This window comes from Chrysemys picta, chromosome 9 (genome assembly GCF_011386835.1).
Source record: "Chrysemys picta bellii isolate R12L10 chromosome 9, ASM1138683v2, whole genome shotgun sequence".
Classification (NCBI taxonomy): domain Eukaryota; kingdom Metazoa; phylum Chordata; order Testudines; family Emydidae; genus Chrysemys; species Chrysemys picta.
Window position 1 is genome coordinate 27,243,259 of NC_088799.1, and position 19,591 is coordinate 27,262,849.

Here is a 19,591-nt window from a genome sequence, read left to right on the forward strand (position 1 = left end):
GTCTGGCTCAGCAAGACAGGGTGCTGGAGTCCTGAGCTGGCAGGGAAAACAGAAGCAGGGGTAGTCTTTGCACATCGGGTGGCAGCTCCCAGGGGGGTTTCTCTGATCCAACCCATCACAGATTGATCGAAGACGAGTCTTAAATCTGTTTTACTGCATAATGGCAATGTTTTGCCATCAATTCCAGTTGGTCATGCAGTCCATATGAAGGAAACTTATGACAACCTGAAACAACTTTTGAGGTGCATAAACTATGAGCAGCATCAGTGGCAGCTTTGTGGCGATTTGAAGGTTGTTGCTCTCTTGCTTGGTCTGCAGACTGGATACACAAAGTACTGCTGTTTTCTCTGCGAATGGGATAGTCGTGCAAGAGATTCCCACTACATCAAGAAAGATTGGCCACTCTGACAGTCATTGGAGCCTGGGAGGAAAAGTGTTCAGCATCCACCACTTGTTGAATCAAGGAAGATTTTGTTACCACATCAAGCTGGGTCTGATGAAGAACTTTGTCAAGGCCATTGACAAAACACAAGCAGTTTTCAAGTACCTCCATGGAAAATTTCCAAGGTTAAGTGAAGCTAAGATAAAGGAAGGTGTCTTTGTTGGTCCTCAGATTCGTGAACTTCTTCGAGATGATGCATTTGACCATGCACTGCGTGGCAAGGAAAAGACGGCATGGAAAGCCTTCCAGTTAGTGGCAATACATTTTCTCGGAAACAACAAGGCAGACAACTACAGGTTGTTAGTGGAAAACCTCCTCAAGGCATACAAAAGCCTTGGTTGCAACATGTCACTAAAGACACATTTTTTGCACTCTCATCTAGATTTTTTTCCACCGAACTGCGGAGCAGTGAGCGACAAGCACGGCGAGCGATTTCACCAGGACATTGCAACAATGGAGAAACGCTATCGGGGCAAATGGAGCCCATCTATGCTTGCAGACTATTGCTGGACAGTGACAAGAGATGCTCCATTTAATGAATACAAGAGACAAGCCAAGAAGCGCCGAGTAGACACTGAATAGGACTAAACTATGTACATAATAGTTTTTTGCCTTTTGTTTCAGAATAAATTTTATTTATATAACCCTTTTGCTGATTTTTAAAGTGTTACATAAACAGGACAGGTGAAATATTATCATTTTAAGCAACCATAAACACATGAAAAGACCTAGGTTTACAATTTATGATTAAAACTCTACTATCTACACAATATACATAGACATAAAATGTAAAAACTTAAATATCTTAGAAACAGTAGCCAATCAGTTGTTTTAATTGTCATATTTGAATTCAGCACATCAAAATACATAATAAATAGCACATTTTATCTCTGAAGCAGACGACTTCTCAAACATTGTAGACCAGTGTAATAATAGCAGGCATGGTTAATAACTGTGATTATTTTGGTCGATTTTCATCAAGGTCTCCTAAGGTATGTAAAAGAACCACAGTAACAAACCGTGGGAGTCACACCCCCTAAGACCAGGGGTTCTCAAACTGGGGGTCGGGACCCCTCAGGGGATCACGAGGTTATTACATGGGAGGTTGCGAGCTGTCAACCTCCACCCCAAACCCCGTTTTGTCTCCAGCATTTATAATGGTGTTAAATATATAAAAAAGTGTTTTTAATTTATAAGGGTAGGTCGCACTCAGAGGCTTGCTATGTGAAAGGGGTCACCAGTACAAAAGTTTGAGAGCCACTGCCCTAAGACAGAATCATAGAAATGTAGAGCTGGAAGGGACCTTGAGACATCATCTAGCCAAGCCTTCCATGCTGAGACAAGATCAAGTATACCTAGATCATCCCCCAGCAGGTATTTGTCTAACCTGTCCTTGAAAATCTCCAATGACAGGAATTCCACAACTCCCTCGGAAGCTATTCCAGTCCTTAACTATCCTTGTAGTTGTAATGCACAATAACCACTAGATCCTTTTCAGCAGTACTACTGCCTAGCCAGTTGTTTCCCATTTTGTAGATGTGCATTTGATTTTTCCTTCCTAAGTGTAGTACTATGCACTTATCTTTACTGAATTTCATGTTGTTTTTTCAGACCAAATCTCCAATTTGTCAAGGTCATTTTGAATCCTTATCCTGCCCTCTGAAGTGATAGCAACCCCTCCCATACACAATATTTTGTTATACACAAATTTTATAAGCACACTCTCCACTCTGTTATCCAAGCAGGGCCGGCTCCAGACACAAGCTGAGCAAGCTGGTGCTTGGGGCGGCAGCTTGTAGGAGGCGGCATTGCACCCAATCCTAGGGCAGCACGGCCGCTTTTTTTTTTTTTTTTTTTTTGTGGTGTTCCGCTCCGGCCGCCCTGTAGGGGGTGGCAGCACAGAGGACGGGAACGCCCTGCAGCAAGGCCGGCAGGGCAGCCTGCGTCCTTCCCTCCCAGCCAACCGGAGCAGCGCAGATCCCTCCCAGCAGGCGGCGGGGCCGCATGGCAGCGCCCCGCTGAAGCCCTGGTCGCCCCCCTTCTCTCTCTCTCCCCCCCGCTCCCTCACCCTTCCCCCGCTAGCCAGGGCACATCTGCAGCGCAGGGAGTCCCCCTGCACCCTGGCTCCGGCCATGCCACAGGTTTTTTTGTTGCCATTCTGGCCGCCCCGGGGGTTTTTTTGTTTTTTTTTTGCTTGGGGTGGCCAAAAAGCCAGAGCCGGCCCTGGATCCAAGTCATAAATAAAAATATTGTATTAGACACAGGACTGACCCCTGTGACACCCCACTACATATGCTCCCCCAGTTTGACAGTGAAACATTTGTAACTACTCTTTGAGTGCAGTTTTTCCTTCACCCGCCCCCCATTATTAATATTCATTGTGCTAAGTAACTGGTCACCATTGACATATCTATTTTATAGAAAACAGATCCTGTCAAATTAACCTGATTTTTTCCCATGAGATTACAAGTTTGATTGATAAAAGTAATGTTGTTGATGTCATATACTTAGATTTCTGTAAGGCATTTGACTTGGTAGCTTGCAACATTTTGATTAAAAAACTAGAATGAAATAAAATTAACATGGCACATATTAAATGGATTTAACTCTAGCTAACAGACAAGTCTCAAAATGTGACTGTGAATGGGGAAATCATCACCAGAATGTGTTTCTAGTGAGGTCCTGCTAGGTTAAAGGATGAGCTGATTACAGTCTATAAGGACCTACATGGAGAAAAAAAATATGTGATAATGGGCTCGTCAATCCAACAATGAAAGGTATAAACACAATCCAGTGGCTAAAAAAAAAAATGAAGTGGAAGACAAATTTAGATTAGCACAATTTACCAAGGGTCATGGTGGATTCTCCATCAATTACAATTTTAAAATCAAGATTGGACAATTTTCTAAAATATATGGTCTAGGACCTATTTTGGGAAAGTTCTATGACCTGTGTTATATAGGTGGTCAGACTAGAGGACCAAAATGGTTCCTTCTGGTCTTGAAATCTATGAATCTATAAAAAAATTTAACAAAGACTGAAGCAAAATTTATGTTAAACACCTCAGACTTCTTGTTGTCATGTTATTAGCTCTCCTTCCCTGCTAAGTACTTGACCTACTGATTCCTTCACTTCTCTTTCTCCTAATGTATTTATAAAACCTCTTCTTATTGCTCTTTATGTGTCTTGTTAGTGTAACTCATTTTGTGCCTTTGCCTTTCTGATTTTGTCCCTACATGACTGTGCTATTCTTTTGTACTCATCTTTAGGAATTTGTCCATGTGTCCACTTTTTCTAGGATAGTCTCATGAATAGCCTGTACCAATAATTCCATCTTTTAATGTTGGTTTTCCCTGATTTGGTAGTAAGAGAAACAAGTAAAAAGAGATTTCTTGGGCTTCTGCCTCAGAAAACATTGAGCTAATAGAGTTAAAACACAGAAGAGAAAATGTTGAAAACTCAAGTGTGTAAGTATTTGAGGACAGAACCCACCGTCTTTTTTGTTTGGATTGCAAATAGAACACTGTGGACACTTGAAGACTGAGCTATTAACATTTAATGTAAGGGAGATATGGAGCTGGCTGTCTCCTACATGCTACCTGCTTTTCAGCTTATGTTGTCTCCCTAGTCCTCCCAAAAGTTTCATAAAGATCTTGAATAGCATGTGGCAGAGGACTGAGCCTTGTGGGACTCAACAGGTGAGGACCCTGGTGGTAGAGGAACAATTGCCCATAACTCTTTGGGCTCATTGAGAGAAGATAGACCAGAGTCATTTCAAGGTGTTACCATTCACCCTTGAAGCCTCTTGGGGGTTGGAGTGTTTGATGATCTACTGTATCAAATACTGTGGAGCAATCCAACAGGAAGAGGACGTACGTACATCCATCACCAATGGAAGGGAAGCGGTCATCTATCAGAGCAACAAGTGCTGTCTCAATACCATGCCCTGGCCAGAAACCTGATTGGAATAGGTCCAGGATGTTGACAAGAGAGGGTGGAACAGAAGATAATTTCTGGCTAGCTTTTTGATTAGTCTGCTAAAGAAATGGAGGTTGGAACCTGGGTGATAACTTCTTCATAAGGATACTAGAAATGCAGATAGGTTTCCTTAGTACTGGCCAGACTATTGCACAGTGTGGGTGATAGGACTCCACCAGAAGTGTAGAACACAATCTTTACCAGAGGCTGAAGAGGCGGCAATGACCTGGCATGTGGTCAATCAGAGGTTAAGGCAGTTGAAGTGGAATGGTGGGGTAAAGTCTGCAAATAACAGGGATGAATAAGCCTGGAGCAGGGGGGCCCTCCCCACACAGGCAGACAGAGGAGGACACTCAGCTGCTGCTCCCATTCCTGTCTGCTCCTTTCCAGGTGGGAATTTTGTGAAGAATGGAACTTTTCACACCATTGTGAGAGTGCCTTTTGCAGGGACCAAAATCACATCACTTCCAAAAAATTCAAGGGCATTTGCAGCATTGATTCTAGATTACATTAGAGGGACAGTAGGCAGAAAAAGCTTGACATCCAAGGGGAATACCTAGCATCATGTAAAATGCATGACATCTGGCAAGTACACACACTTCACATGGAACACCTTTCCTGAGCTGGGTCTGCAAAACCTCTCTTCATTCAAATCCCTCCTAGAGACTCATTTCTTCTGCAAGGCCATCCTTGGTCACTGAGTCATGCCTAAACTTAGTTGGTAAGCTCGTTGGAGTAGGTATCATGGGGTTGTTGTACTGAGGAGTGCCCAACACACTTTTGGGCACTGTTAAAATAATTAATAAGAAAAAGTTAAGAGACCCATTAGTAAAGATTTAACAAAAGCTAATATTGAAATACCTTATTAAATTCTTGATCTAACCTAAAACTTTACAATTCAAAAAGCTACAACTCAAAAGGTTCTATTCATTTCAAGAAGTCAAACAAACCTTTGGGATCTATTTCCACAGCCAGCTGAGCAATTCAGCTGGAGCTCATCTGGCCCACATAATGCATTTCTAACTAACAAATCTTCTCTTGTGATGATTCTCTAAAAATATTTAGTTTGGACATCTTGCCTTAATCCCCCCAAGAGAGTTTTAGCCAAAGACATCACATAATCTGAATATTTCTGCATTATAAACAATTATTGAGGGAGGGAGGGACTGGCTGCATAGCTAAAGGGGTTTGGTAATGGGATATGGAACCTTAGGACAGATCACAAGTGACAGATAGTTGCTAATACATGACAGCTTTTTGGTTGCCTGTGATACTCGAGTTTGGGTATCTCCGTTCAGTTCCCAGCACTAGGGTTCTACATTACAGAACTAACACCATAACGAACACCCTAGTTGGCAACCCAGCAGACAGGTGAAGGACCGTATGGGCAGGAGAATTAACAGTCACTCTCATACCTAAAGATGGCCCTAGCAGGTGAGGGCTGAGGAATGTTGGTGGGGCAGTGTAGAGAGATTTTCACCATCCCACATCTGTGCTGTATACATTCTGTGGATAGACAGTGGAGTTCAATCTTAAGGGCTGTCAATCCGACACCCTTTCACAAGCACTACATTGGCACAAAACTGAATTTTTAAAGCTATAATCATACATACCCCTTCCCACTTTTAAAAAACATTAGACTTAAATGGACAAAAGTAGAAAAACAAAACATGTCATTCTTAAACTGTCCACAGTTTGTTAGATGTTGCAGGGAGTCGTGACATTCATCACTGTTCTTTCTCTAACCCATTGGAGACAGCAGATATATCTGTAGATCTACTTAAGTATCCATTTGGCTAATAGTTTGGAAAATGTCAATGTTAGCACAATGGGAATGGAGTGACCCACTGATTTGTACAGTGGCCTAGAGTCATTTTAGCAGGCTCAAAGTGGACGCAAATAGTTGAGACTTCCCACCCTCCCTCAAAGCTTTTAAACCTCCCGACCCTTCGGCAATTCTGTTTCTCTCTCTCCCTTTTTTAAATACACACTAAGTTATTTGTGAATAAGGGAATATTTTCAGCCTTAACTGTGAATTTCTAGGTTTTTGCCTATTTAAGCAATACCCTTATCATTAACTAAAAATGCCCACAGTTAATTGTATGTTGGAGCGTGATTTATTTTTAAAGGTGGACTCTCTACCGGAAGTTGCGGAGCCTGAGACTATGTTTTGCCCTCTAGAATTAAAGCAAATAAACATTTAATTAGTCAGTGTGACTTAGTTTAAATTAGGCCTGTGTTATTTTAATCTTCCTTGATTTACAGAAACTATGCTGGCTGAATGGCTCTTTTCCACATGAGAACCTACTCCATTCCTGTGAACTTTTTCCTTCTTAGGATACTGATGGAGCGCTGCAAATTATTTACTTACCTGACATTTTAATGACTACATTAAAAGCACACTTTTAACCAAAATAACTTAGAAATTAAATTATGTTCGACCATACTATACATCTTGAAACGAATCCTATCCTATTCACATTGGCAGCAGGTATGCAGAACAAAAACACAGACGACATTTCTTTTATGAAAACACTGTACATGTCCAACTTTTCAAAGTTATGCCTGATTTTGCAAGATACTGGACACCTCCTACAAGGTCCATGGGAGTTTATGCCACTCAGTACCTCACAGGATTGGGCCCTAAGGTTAAAATGATCAAAGAAGCCTAAAGGAGCTAAGTGCCATTTAAATTTCAATAGGGTTAGGGCATCCTTTATAAAAATACCAGCCTTCTTGGTGCCCGGGGCAGGGGTAGGGAGAGTATATGTTCTCTTGCCAAAACTCTCTGACATCACATCACCAGATCATTATCTACCTAGCATAATTCAGCTATGTAGTGCCACAAAGGAGTCTAGAAAGGAGCCATTTCTCTTGGCTAATTGCTAGAGTAGACTCCATAACTCTAGCACCCCCAATCTCTACAGTCCATACCCAAACAAAACCTCTACTCTCAAAATATCTTCCCCTTCCCCACACAAAAGAAGTTCATGAATCTGTTTTTTTGTTTGTTTGTTTGGGGTTTTTTTGGGGGTGGGAGGGGGGTGTGTCCCTGCACTTGCAGAGATGACAGCAGGATTGACTCTCGTGACCAAATACTTGTTAAATTGTATTTGTGGTGTTTTTTATTTAAGTAAAGCTGCAGCTGAACAAATGAACTGAAAATAGACATTTCTAACCAAGAATGAAATACCAGTGCTGATGGGCAAACCTAAAGATTTCTTAAGCATGATCTCTCTGCTGCAAGCCAGAGCCGCCCGGGGGGGGGGGCAAGTGGGGCAATTTGCCCCAGGCCCTGCAGGGGCCCCCACGAGAGTTTTTCGGGGCCCCTGGAGCAGGGTCCTTCCGCTCCAGGTCTTCGGCGGCAATTCGGCGGCGGGGGATCCTTCCGCCCCGGGACCCGCCGCCAAAGTGCCCTGAAGACCCGCGGCGAGGAGTCCTTCCGCCCCGCCGCCGAAGACCCCTGCATCCTCTGGGCGGCCCTGCTGCAAGCTGATAAGCGTGTCACAACTCATTTCCGCCTGATGGAACAGACATGAAGGTAGTGCATTCATACAGCTGTGTGACTTTTCAAATAGAAACCAAAACCAGCCACAACTTATTTCCAGCCCAGCAGTTAACTCAGATCACCTGATCGTCAAGATGACATGGACTAGTCCAGAATACCCTTCCTTTCCCAATACATCCAGCCACCCTGTGACTTTCAGCACAGGGGAAGTCCAGTGGCACTTGATTTCCAGGTTTCTGGCAAGCAGCCCAGTGTTCTGCTACCATTATACAAATTGTTTGTGGTGGTAAGAATCTGTTTGCATCCACACCCATAATCACTGTGGCAGTAAGACCCTAAATCAGGGGTAGGCAACCTATGGCACGTGTGCCGAAGGCGGCACATGAGCTGATTTCAGTGGCACTCACACTGCCCGGGTCCTGGCCACCGGTCCAGGGGGCTCTGCATTTTAATTTAATTTTAAATGAAGCTTCTTAAACATTTTAAAAACCTTATTTACTTTACATATAACAATAGTTTAGTTATATATTATAGATTTATAGAAAGAGACCTTCTAAAAACATTAAAATGTATTAGCAGCACACGAAACCTTAAATTCGAGTGAATAAATGAAGACTCAGCACACCACTTCTGAAAGGTTGCCGACCCCTGCCCTAAATACTTTCCCAATTCCCACTGCTGGCACAGCTACTCAGTCTTTAAAGGTATGTCTTCACTGCAGAGCTAGCCCAGGCTCTAGTGCAGGTGCTACCCCTAACTGCCTTCCATCCCCACAGAAAAACCTCTAACCCAGGCTTGATGATGCTTTAAACTCTGACTAGCACCACTAAGGGTATAGGTTTGAGAACATAAGCTAACCAAGCCTAGGTGCTGTTTATCCTCCAATCCTATCCCACAATTCCACTTGCACAGCACTTGTTTGTCAAAATGCTCCTTTCTTCTGAACTGAGTTTTAACCCCATATTTATCTGCTCTATTTCTAGTGAACTTTCCACAGCATTTGAACATCCAAGAAATCCTCCTGTTCTGTCGGTTGGCCAGAACTTGACACCAGCTTTCTGGTAAAGCTGTGACATGATATTAGTACGACACACAAGAGAACTTCCACACAGGCATCCAGGAAGGATGAACGAGTTCTCCCACAACACACTGTGAATGAATTCATAGAGCGGCCCAATTTAATGTGCCACTAGGAATCATGGGATATCCTGCTACAAATCCAGTCCAGCACACGGGCTAGTTCAGCACCATTGTGGACGCAGCCCCATGGGTCTGGCACAGGTAGGACTTTGCAGTGACTCCACTCATGCTAGCTTAGCTCCAGATAACTCTGCAGTGAAGACATACCCTAACACACTAGGCCAAAGGAAGTTACCCTGTAGCATATTAGGTAAGTTTCTTATCAAACAAACTTTCACAGTGTTGTGCTCAGCAAAACGAGAGGAGATTTAACATGGGGTTTATATCTGTATTGTGTATTCACAATTAAAGGTCTGTTAACATTTCCAGTATAAATAAGGTTTGGCGGGGAGGGGGGGTGGACGACTCATACATGGACTATATTTATTTACATTGGCTTCATTCACAGGAATTGAGACCCGGGTGTATTTTATGCTGATGTGGGTTTTTTCCCCTCTTTCCATTTTGCAGACAGAAAAGATGAAGCAGATTAAGGGCCACAGATGTCAACAGTATCCTAGTACTGGCAGCATTAGCCAGTATCAGAGGCAATATTAGCAATCAGCTCCCTAGACTGACATCATCAAGAGTGTACAAAATCCAATTAAAGTGAACATACTAGAATATGTTTTATATAAAGTCCCTTTGATACATTCCATTGTTAACCTTTTGCCAGAATTACAATGACATGCACTGTTGGAGTTAACGAACAGTTGATATGGTTAGAGAAATTTTTACAGGAATCAGCTATGGCAACATGAATAGATTAAAATGAAAGTAAAATAGAGGAAAAACAACATCACTACTCATCAACACATTCCCACTGACACATTGTCCAGCACAGTCATAACCCTGCTGGAAATGGAACAGCCACTTAAGGCCACAATGACAGGAGAGGTTCAAGATTTCAAAAGTAAAGGGACATGTTAAGGCTTTATTTACTTTTTAAAATTATTTTTAAGATTTACACCGCCCCATGTTAGTATTACCACTTTACAATATGAACACAGAATAATAATTCTTACAATATTAATAACTCAACATTAACGGTGAAAGATTTACTTTTTGAATTTCACTCTGGATAATTAAAGCAAGTCAGTATCACTCACTGTCTGACAATCATGCACTAGCACAACGGTGCAATGTCTGGGTTGCACACCATAGCCTACTATTCAACTTCCCATTCATTTTGATTTTGTACTCTGGGTTCCAACAATGCAGAAAACCTTGAATTTTCAAAAATATTGTTTTCATCAGGAAAAAAAATAGTGAAAAAAATTCTACTGAACTTGGGTCTTTTGAAACTTTTTAAAAATAAGATCTAAATGATCAGTTTAAGTCAATCTGAGAGTGTCCCTTTAAATAAAAAAATAACTAAATTTAAAATTCTGTCCAAAAGACAGATTACATTTCACAAGCTTTCTATTGTCTCCAAATGTAAACATATTTCTGGGAATTCAGTTACATTAAACAAAGCAAAAAAAAAACTGTCAAACCAATTGTTTTCTAACAACAAGCCTGCTTTGGAAAGTAGGATTCTATCAGAATCTATTGCAATAACTGAAGACACTGCCAACCTGCTAACAGCCCATAAACCCATGCTTCCAAAAGTAGTATTCATCTTTCCTTGGAAGGGTTTACAAGAGACAAAAATACAGAGCTAAATAGTCATAAAACCATTAGGCTATCTCGGGGGACAAAAAGACATCTGTTAAGTTCCAGTAAGTGAGATTGCTTGCAGCATCAAGGCCTGTGGTCTCAGTTATGATGGAGTAAATATGGAGTAATTCCACTTCATTTGCAATTAGTCTCGATGTACATTGGCATAATTAAGAAGAGAAATTGTCCTACATTATAAAAGCCTTTTGTTTATATTTTTTTATTGTGAATGACACTGGGTCAAAATAAAATGGATTTATGCTAGAATACTTTGCTGTCACAAACACAATGAGACACTTTTCAAATTTTCCTTTAGAGATTAATATAACAAATTATGTCAAAGTGTTATGACACGTTTCCTTTAATCCTTTTCCAGCTGCTAAGTAATAACAAACACCATTCCTGTATGTACAACGCAGAAGGATAGCATTTAAAAGGGAAAACTACAACAGTTGAAAGTCTCAAAATGTGCTATTTTCGGTTTCAAAATATCCCCTGCTGAGAGAAAGATCCAACCCAGCATCCCTCCAAAATAAGGGATACAACTACATCAAAATGTTAAAATACCAGGCCTAAATTTTCCAAGACTAACTAGTGATTTTGAGTGCCCGACTTGAGACGTTTGAAAAGGGCCTGGCTTTCAAAGGGCTGAAACTTAGCATTTTCTGAAAACCAATCCCCTTTCAGGTGTCTCAAGTTGGACACCCTAAATAAGTAGTCACTTTTGAAAATTTAGGTCCATCTCCCAGACTGGGTGACCTTCTGCTTCTTCTGATACTATAGTGTGAATGGATCTCACTAGATTGTCATAATATGGCGATGACTCAGCACAGATAAAAGCATGGAGAGAAGCTATAGTCCATTCCAAGAGCTTATTTTCAAACATCTTTTTAAAACTTTATATTATTTTTTAACCTATTGACAGCTTCCCTCAGCAGTCAGGGCCTGACCATGCAAAATCATGCCCTCCTTATTGGGAGTTGTAGGAGCTCAGTGCCGGTGAAGTCAGGAGTTGAGGGCATTCAGCACTCTTCAGGAGGAGCTCAGCACCTTGCAAGATCAGGTCCTTAATTCCGACAGCCTTCAGGTAATACTCTCATAACAGCAAAGGCGCAATAGTCATACAAAGCTACCCACACTATCACACAGTTACTGAGGTCATTTCAGTGATACGTCTCCTTCTGTTGAAACAGCAAAAGCATCACAGTCACAATGATTGTCTGAGAGACATGTGCTTTTGGGAACAGCCTGAGAACCCAGGACCACAGGCATTTCACACTGACCAACAAAAGCCTATGATAGATGATAATTTTCTGTAACTGCACTGTGAGTAATTCGTGGTTCCAGTTCACGTGTGAGTGGTAAATCTTTTAGACAGTTCCCGTTCATAGAGTTTCAGTCTTTGAGCCCAGTTTTGATGTCACTGATACCTTTTTACTCTGGCATCACTCCAATGACTTCATCTATATGCATGAGTATATCAGTTTTAAAGAACTGAAAAAGTTATAGGCTCAAATTAATAGAGGTATTCTACCAGTCAGCATTACCCCACTCAGTGTTACAACAACCTAGCTGATTTTGGAGCCCAAATCTCATTTTGAAAAGGAATTTAGGTACTTAGGAACCAAACTGCCACTGACAGTCAATGCACTGTTGTTGTAGCCATGTTGATGCCAGGTTATTAGAGAGACACGGTGGATGAGGTAATATCTTTTATTGGACCAACTTCTGTGGGTGAGAGAAAGAAGCTTTCAAAGCTTATACAGAGCATTTCTTTGGGTCAGCCAATTGGATTTTGGCTCCTAAGTGCCTAAATTCTTTTTGAAGATGAGATTTAGGCTCCAAAATTACTTATGCTGCAATTACTTATGTTGCAATGCTGAGGACCACAACACCTAAACATTGTTTACAAAACTGGACTATAGTCACTATACAGGTTAAAATAGGTGAAAACAGGAAAATGTATCTGCCTTACCTAAAAGTTTCCTTTCTTGGAGTAACAAGGTTCACAGATCTATTATATTGGGTCTCTGCTCTATGCAGCCACTGAGGCAGACCAGACCTGCTAATCAGTAGCAGGCGAGGTGTGGCTCCACCTCTGAGAAACCTGCGAGTTGAGACACTTCCATGGAGTAGGAAATCTCTAACCACTCTATATAAGTAAGGAAAATTAAACATTAAAACCAAACAGAATAATCCTCTGGCAGAGCAAGGAATTCAAATGAAGAACTAACTTTGAGTGCTAATAAATAATCCCATACTTTCCCCAATTAACAGCCCATTCAGAATGGGTTCATCTGTGGATCTTATTACTCCAAGAAAGGAAATTTTCAGGTAAGAATACCTGATATACGTGGCACAGATAGATTTTCCTATTCTTATTTGTAGTGTGGTGAAATTAAACCCATTTTCATAGCAATGCTCTCTCGGAAGGGGAAAGGGGAATTTATATATAACTATTAGGAAGTGTTACCTATTTCTTATCGGTACATAACTCTGTGTGTGTGTGTGTGTGTGTGTGTGTATACACACACACACAGTTATGTACCAATGAGAAATAGGTAACGCTTCCTAATAGTTACGGGGATGCTATAGAATGAATCACCCATCAACCAATTGCAGCATCAGATACTGTTTGACCATTTTATAGATTTTGGAGAACAAGGTATGAACAGATGAGCAGGCAGCTGCTTTACAGATTTCCTCAGAGGAGTCATCAGATCTTTCTGCATATGAACTTGTCACAGCTCTCAGGGAGCTCTCATTGTGGAAAACAGAGTTATTCTATTATTTGTATGCTTCAAATACGATATCTTATCCACCTGGAAATGGAAAATTTTCAGGCCTTCTTTTCCTTTGACATCAAATGATAAAACACAAAGCATTTGTCTTTCTGAACTGAGCTGCACAATGTACATATACTTTGAGAGCTCTGAAGATGTCCAAAGTATGTCACAATTTCTTTTTGGGGTGTGACGGGGCGAGGCAAAAGGCTGGAAGGACAATTTCCTGTGCTCTATGAAAGCTGGGAGTTAATCTTTGATATGAAGGCAGGGTCGGTTCTGAGCACCACTTTATCTTTATGGAACGTACAGTATTGATGTTCCAGGGAAAAAGCGCCAAACTCAGACTCTCTCCAAGCTGAGGTGATTGCTATAAAAAAAGCCTACCTTAATGATTAGCAAGTAATTAGATACCTTCATGAGCAGTTCAGATAGAGGGACTGTGATACAATGAGATGAGGTTAAGATCCCATGAAGAAACTCTACACTTCAGGAGCGTATTATAAAAAGGTTGCTTTGAAAAACTTCTTGACATCTGGGTAAGATTAAATCCACCTCTTGCCTGCTGCACTAAGGATGCCAGACAAAGCAGCAACTTCACCTTTGAGTGTTTGAGCTGTCAAACCTAGTCTTAGTCCACCTTGAAGAAATCTGAGAAGCTGTTGTACTGCTGCAGATAAAACGATGAGATTCTTTGTCCTGGCACCAATGGGTAAACCTCTACCAAGCCTCTGATACAATGAGTTAGTGGAGTTCTTTCTGGAAGCTAAACGTGTAGATATTACATCTTTTGAACCTCCTCTTTGGCTTAAGAGGCTCCATTCAAATGCTAGGCGTCTAGGATCAGATTGTATGGATTCTGATGCATGATTGGCCCTCGTAGTAGAAGATCCCTTCTGGATGGAAAGCAGATGGGAGGTCTTTGTGTCATGTTGAGGAGATCAGAGAACCAAAGTCTCCTAGGCCAGAATGAGGCTACCAGAATCACCAGTGTTTCTTGCCTAATCTTCTGTAGTGTTCGGGTGAGAAGATAAAAGGGAGGGAAGGCATGTAGGAGTGCCTTTGGCCACCTTTGCAACAGAACACATTGAACTGGGATATGGAGAGAGGCACCTTTCAAATCTATTGATGCCATTAAGCCCCCCTTATTGATGGTGGAACAAGATGGAGTAAAAGCTGTGTTCCTTCTGTAGAGAAGGGACAGACTCTATTGCTCCTATTCATAGGAAATCTACGATGGCTGTCTGTAGATCCCATCTCTTCTGAGGATCCTTTGATTTAGGAGATGGGATATACCTGAGTCCTGGGTATCTGAAAAAAATCAAAGAATAATCCCCTCTGCACTTCTGAAGAAGACCACCACCAATTTGTGCTCCACCCTGTACTTAGTTGCTGATGGGTCTTGTGGATTGCTTTGAAGAGGCTGGGGTTTGATTGGAAATTTCACCTCTGCTCTCTTGTGGTCCCCTACATCTGTTCTATTTTTCTCCGATGCAGCTGAGTCATTTCCTGATAGGCTTTCTACACTGGCTAGTATGAAAGGACCGCACTGGTTTGGAGTAAGGTCCTTAGTCTCTCCTATGCTGCTTGTTGGAGACTACAGCCTTTCTTGATCTTTTTCCAGTGATTCCACTATCCGTTTTTTTCCCCACGGGATTACTGGATAGCTTGCCCCTTGAGAATCTTGAATGAGCTAAAAGCTGTTTAGCCTTTTACTCTAACTTCCAGACTCAGTGCCTCATGTGTCAGTATGCTACCACATTGTAGCCCATAGACCTAGCTGAGTACAGCGAGCATTCAGGGAGGCATCAGATACAAATGCATCAGCTAAGGACTGCTTTTTCAAGAGATGTGCCCAGATTAAAGGCTTTTTTGTACTTTAGCAGTACTGTACCAGATTTGTCATCCCAGGCCAGCATCACTCTAGCAAAACAAGTAGATGCAGCTAGCGGCAGCTGATGCTGCTTTAAATTTTTGTCCTTGTTGCCAATTCAATTCTCCTAAAGGTGGAGTCCTTTGACAATAGGTCTCCCTCTCTGGCAATGGTTGTCTCTTTGACTAAAGAACAGGCTGCATCAACCTTAGCCAGCGGAACCCAATCTGCTGTAGAAAGGAGGGAGGGGTTGGGCCCAAGGCATCTTACTAGGCTCTCTTTATTCTGGATCCTTGTCAATAGCACCCTGCCACTTGCAGCAGCCACGGTTGGGAAGGGCTGAGCAACTGCTTCTCAATACAAACAGTAGGGGCCACGAATGCAGGCTCCAGCAGCTGGGAGGGAAGTTTCCATGGCCCTTCGATGTTCTTCACTCAAACTCCCAGCACAGAGAGAGCGGGGACCACTGCCTGTGGTGGCCTCCGAGGATTTTGCTCTCAGGAGCTATCACTGCTTCATTGGAGTTCTCATGCTTGGGGAGAGAGGCTGTAGGAAATTCTGTCCCCTGCCTGAGCACTTGAGCGGGGCCTGGGTCTCTGCAGAACAGGCACAGATCTCCCTGCAGGCACTCACTCAGGCACAGATCTCCCTGCAGGCACTCACTCAGTCAGTGGGGAGGTGCAGATGACAGTTTCTGACTTTCCCTCTCTAGCCTTCGCCACCTTGCTGCACTCTACGTGGATGAGCAGAGAGCGTAGAGTGCCCTGGTGACTGTAAGAAGAGAAGGGAATCCCCTCTGCCAATAAAGGTAGATCTTGAGAGCTTGGTGATTTTAAGCTAATTGACTTCTTTATTTACTTTGCAGAAGAGAAGAGCTGGTTGTCTGCCAGCATCTGTGAAGGTGGAAGAAAACTGGCAGGCTTCTCAGAGGTGGAGCCTCAACTCCCCTGCCACAGACTGACAGCTCTGGTCTAGCTCCAAGGCTGCACAGAGCAGAGACCAAATGTCCTGGATCTGTGGACCTCATTATGAATAAGATAGATAGCTTGCACTGCTACGGGCTCATGCACCAATCCCCTCATGAAGTCTGGCATCTGACCAGAGACACTCACTAGATTCCTCTCAAAAGCTACATTAGGTATACAACCATCCAGAAATAGCAAATGAGATCCATGACATCATACAGTGTCTTCTGATTAAAATAAAATAAATGTTTTAAATTGAGAGGGAGAAAACAGGCTTCCCTGGGGAAGTGAATGCCTTGTGGGCTCCAGTGACACTGAGAACTATGCTCACAGGACTTTTAACTCATGGTAGGGCCACCCAAGCTGGACAGGTCAAAGGGTAGGAATAGTTTAAATGCAGTCCATGCATCTCCAGGCCAACAGTTTTTCCTAGGGAAAAAAAGTTAAGTTATAGAAGCACAACAACGTAACCATTGTGGCAAATGGCAGGATAGATGGGGATGGTGGCCCTGTTTGTGCTCTGAGTGGCATCTGATGATGCAGGAAGGATTCAGATTCACAGAAAATAAAGTGAAGACAAGACTAAAAATACAACACAGAGTTTGAAGGGATGCTGACAACAGGAAAAAGAAAAAGGAATTCTTACCTAGGCTGCCTAACATTTTCAATTTTAAGAACTTGTTTTCAATTGTGTATAACTTTACCAATCTTCAACCATTCCCTTGCCAGATGTTTGCCTCAGAGTGACATTTTTGCACTGTTTCAGCAAAAACAGTGTAGCTCCTTCTCAGAGCGAGGTGAGGGGAAAATACATTTTTACAAGTTAAAAAACCTCTTACAACTGTTTCATTAAGACACCCCAGAGCCACCATATTTTGGAGCTGTGGCAGGAGGGTCATGATGACAGTCATGTGATGGCAAATCTGGACAGATTTTCCCAGAGACGATAAAAGGCCAAGTTATAAGCCTCTAAAATTGCTCCTCCCAGCTGCTGGAGCTGTGCACGTGCTAGGCACAGGAACCGAGAGCAGACAGAAGAGGAAGCAACCGGACTGCAACTAAGAGGCATGTGGAGAAGGTGGAAGGCAGGAAGCAGAGACAGGTTGCAGAGGGCAACAAGGCAGTGGCAGGGAGTGAGGGAATGACAGAGAAAAATTAGAGGGATAGAAACAGACACGTTAAAAGGGAGAAACAGTGCAGAGACAGGATACAAGTGGGTACATGCTAGGAGCACAGGCAGAGGGGGCAGATAGGGTGGAAAAGGAAAGAAGGGTCTGTGACCACTAGAACATACTCCACCCCTTCCAGAATTTGGAATAGTCAATGTTTCTGAGTCAACATTAATCTGCTATCTAGGAAATACCTGTGAAACCCACTGTCAAAGTTTTTCCTCAGCCACCTCTAATGCTGGTCCACGCAGAGAACAACCACCTGCTACTGCTATCAGTTACTCCACAGGTCAAGTGGCAGAGGTCTGTGCTGTGGATTTAAAAGCTCCAACCCTGCTGATGACCCATGTAAGGCTTGGTATGATTCCACATGACAGAATTTCTATTTTTTTTTCAGTTTGCTTTTTTAAAAACCTAGGAAAATACACACAGAAACTATGTTAAAAGAACATTAAGGTTGCAAAGCACCAAAAAGTGAGGACATGTCAGAGTTAAGGTTACCTGTGCAACCTTAATTTGCATCCACCCTACTCCCTTGCACATATGCATTAGGATAGTCTTTAATTAATGAGCACATACCATTTTTCCTTCAAGATCCTTTCCTCTTTCAGTGCACAGAAAGGACAGTGCCCAAGTAATCAGTCAGGGGTGTGTAGTGGAGGAAGCAGTTGTCCATAGGACCCTGCCTCCCTGCAGAAGTTGGAAGGTGTATAGCGAATGAGGCAAGAGGACTGCAGGAAAAGAGAGGATAATCTCATTGTTAAGAAAGATGAATGCTGCCCTGGAGAACTGGATTCTATCCCTGTCTCTGCCACAGAGTTTCTATGTGATGCTTGTGAAGTCCCATAAACCAAAAATTTTTTAGGTGGCCATTAACTGAATGTTACTTATTTTATACGTGCCCAACTTGAGACATGGGGTCAGATTTGCAAAAGCGCTGAATACTCACAACTGCAACCAAAATCTATGTGAGCTGTGCATTGAACATAAAATGCTATAGAAATGGTAGAGTGAAATCAGTCCCTAGGCATCTCAAGTTCAGCACCCAAAATTAGTGGTCACTTGACAATTCTGGCCTTAATCTCTGTGTCTCAGTTACTCATTGGTAAAACAGGGTAATATCACTTTCTATCTCATAGGAGTGTTGTGAAGATAACTTCATTAATGGTTGTAAACAATTCTAATATTACAGTAATGGACACTCATAGAAAAGCCCACGAGAAAATTAGTAATTCTGTACTCAGAGCAAGGTTTGGATGCTGTGTAATAAATAAGGCATAGGATCACATACTGAATGGCAAGCATAAATGCAACTAAATAGCTAACCATTCAATAAACGCACTATCCATCCTGTGCACTGAATTATGCAGAAGGCTTTGGAGGAAACATGGTTATCATAATGCATATGCACCAGGGGACCAAACTAAGGTTGTACAGGAAACTTTAATTTGGCATTTCCTAATTTTTGTATCGCATAACTTTGCAACAACAACATTGTTTTTATTTTTTTAAATGAACATAATACATATTTAATGTGAACCTGGGAGGAAAAAAATACAAGAGTAAGTTTTAGGGATGAAGGGGGGAAAAAGCCAACATTTTTTGAGCTTTCCCAAGAAAATAACTAAAAAGTGAAAATCAAATGTAAGGAATGCATACTTTTGTATCACCATTAATTTTACAGGTTTTGTGGTTGATTTGGGAACCTACCAGTAAAGCATGTGGAGAGGGAGGCAGGCAAGAAGATTAGAGTAATCATAAGATGTAAAAAAAACCCAAGGATGTATCATGCTTTTCCTCAAAGTAAATATTTCTGATTTTCGCAACACACTGCAAGCAACTGCAGTGCAACCCGTGACCTCCAATTTAGAACACTTCCACTAATAAATACAGAAGCAATTTACTAACTTCTTAGAGAAGGTCACAGCTAGGCATGAGAACAATTTAAAAAAAAACACACACAAAAAAACAGCTTTGTATCGTTTAGTGTTTTGCCAAACGTTGCAAATTTGTAACTTCTGAATACAATTCAAAG

At 42.0% G+C, this 19,591-nt stretch overlaps 1 protein-coding gene across 9 annotated transcripts in view; it reads right to left on the reverse strand.

The window, feature by feature from the left end:
- The window catches only part of MED12L (mediator complex subunit 12L), a 326,631-nt gene that overhangs the window by 174,445 nt on the left and 132,595 nt on the right, over nt 1-19,591 (reverse strand). The gene's annotated exons all lie outside the window — the stretch shown is intronic.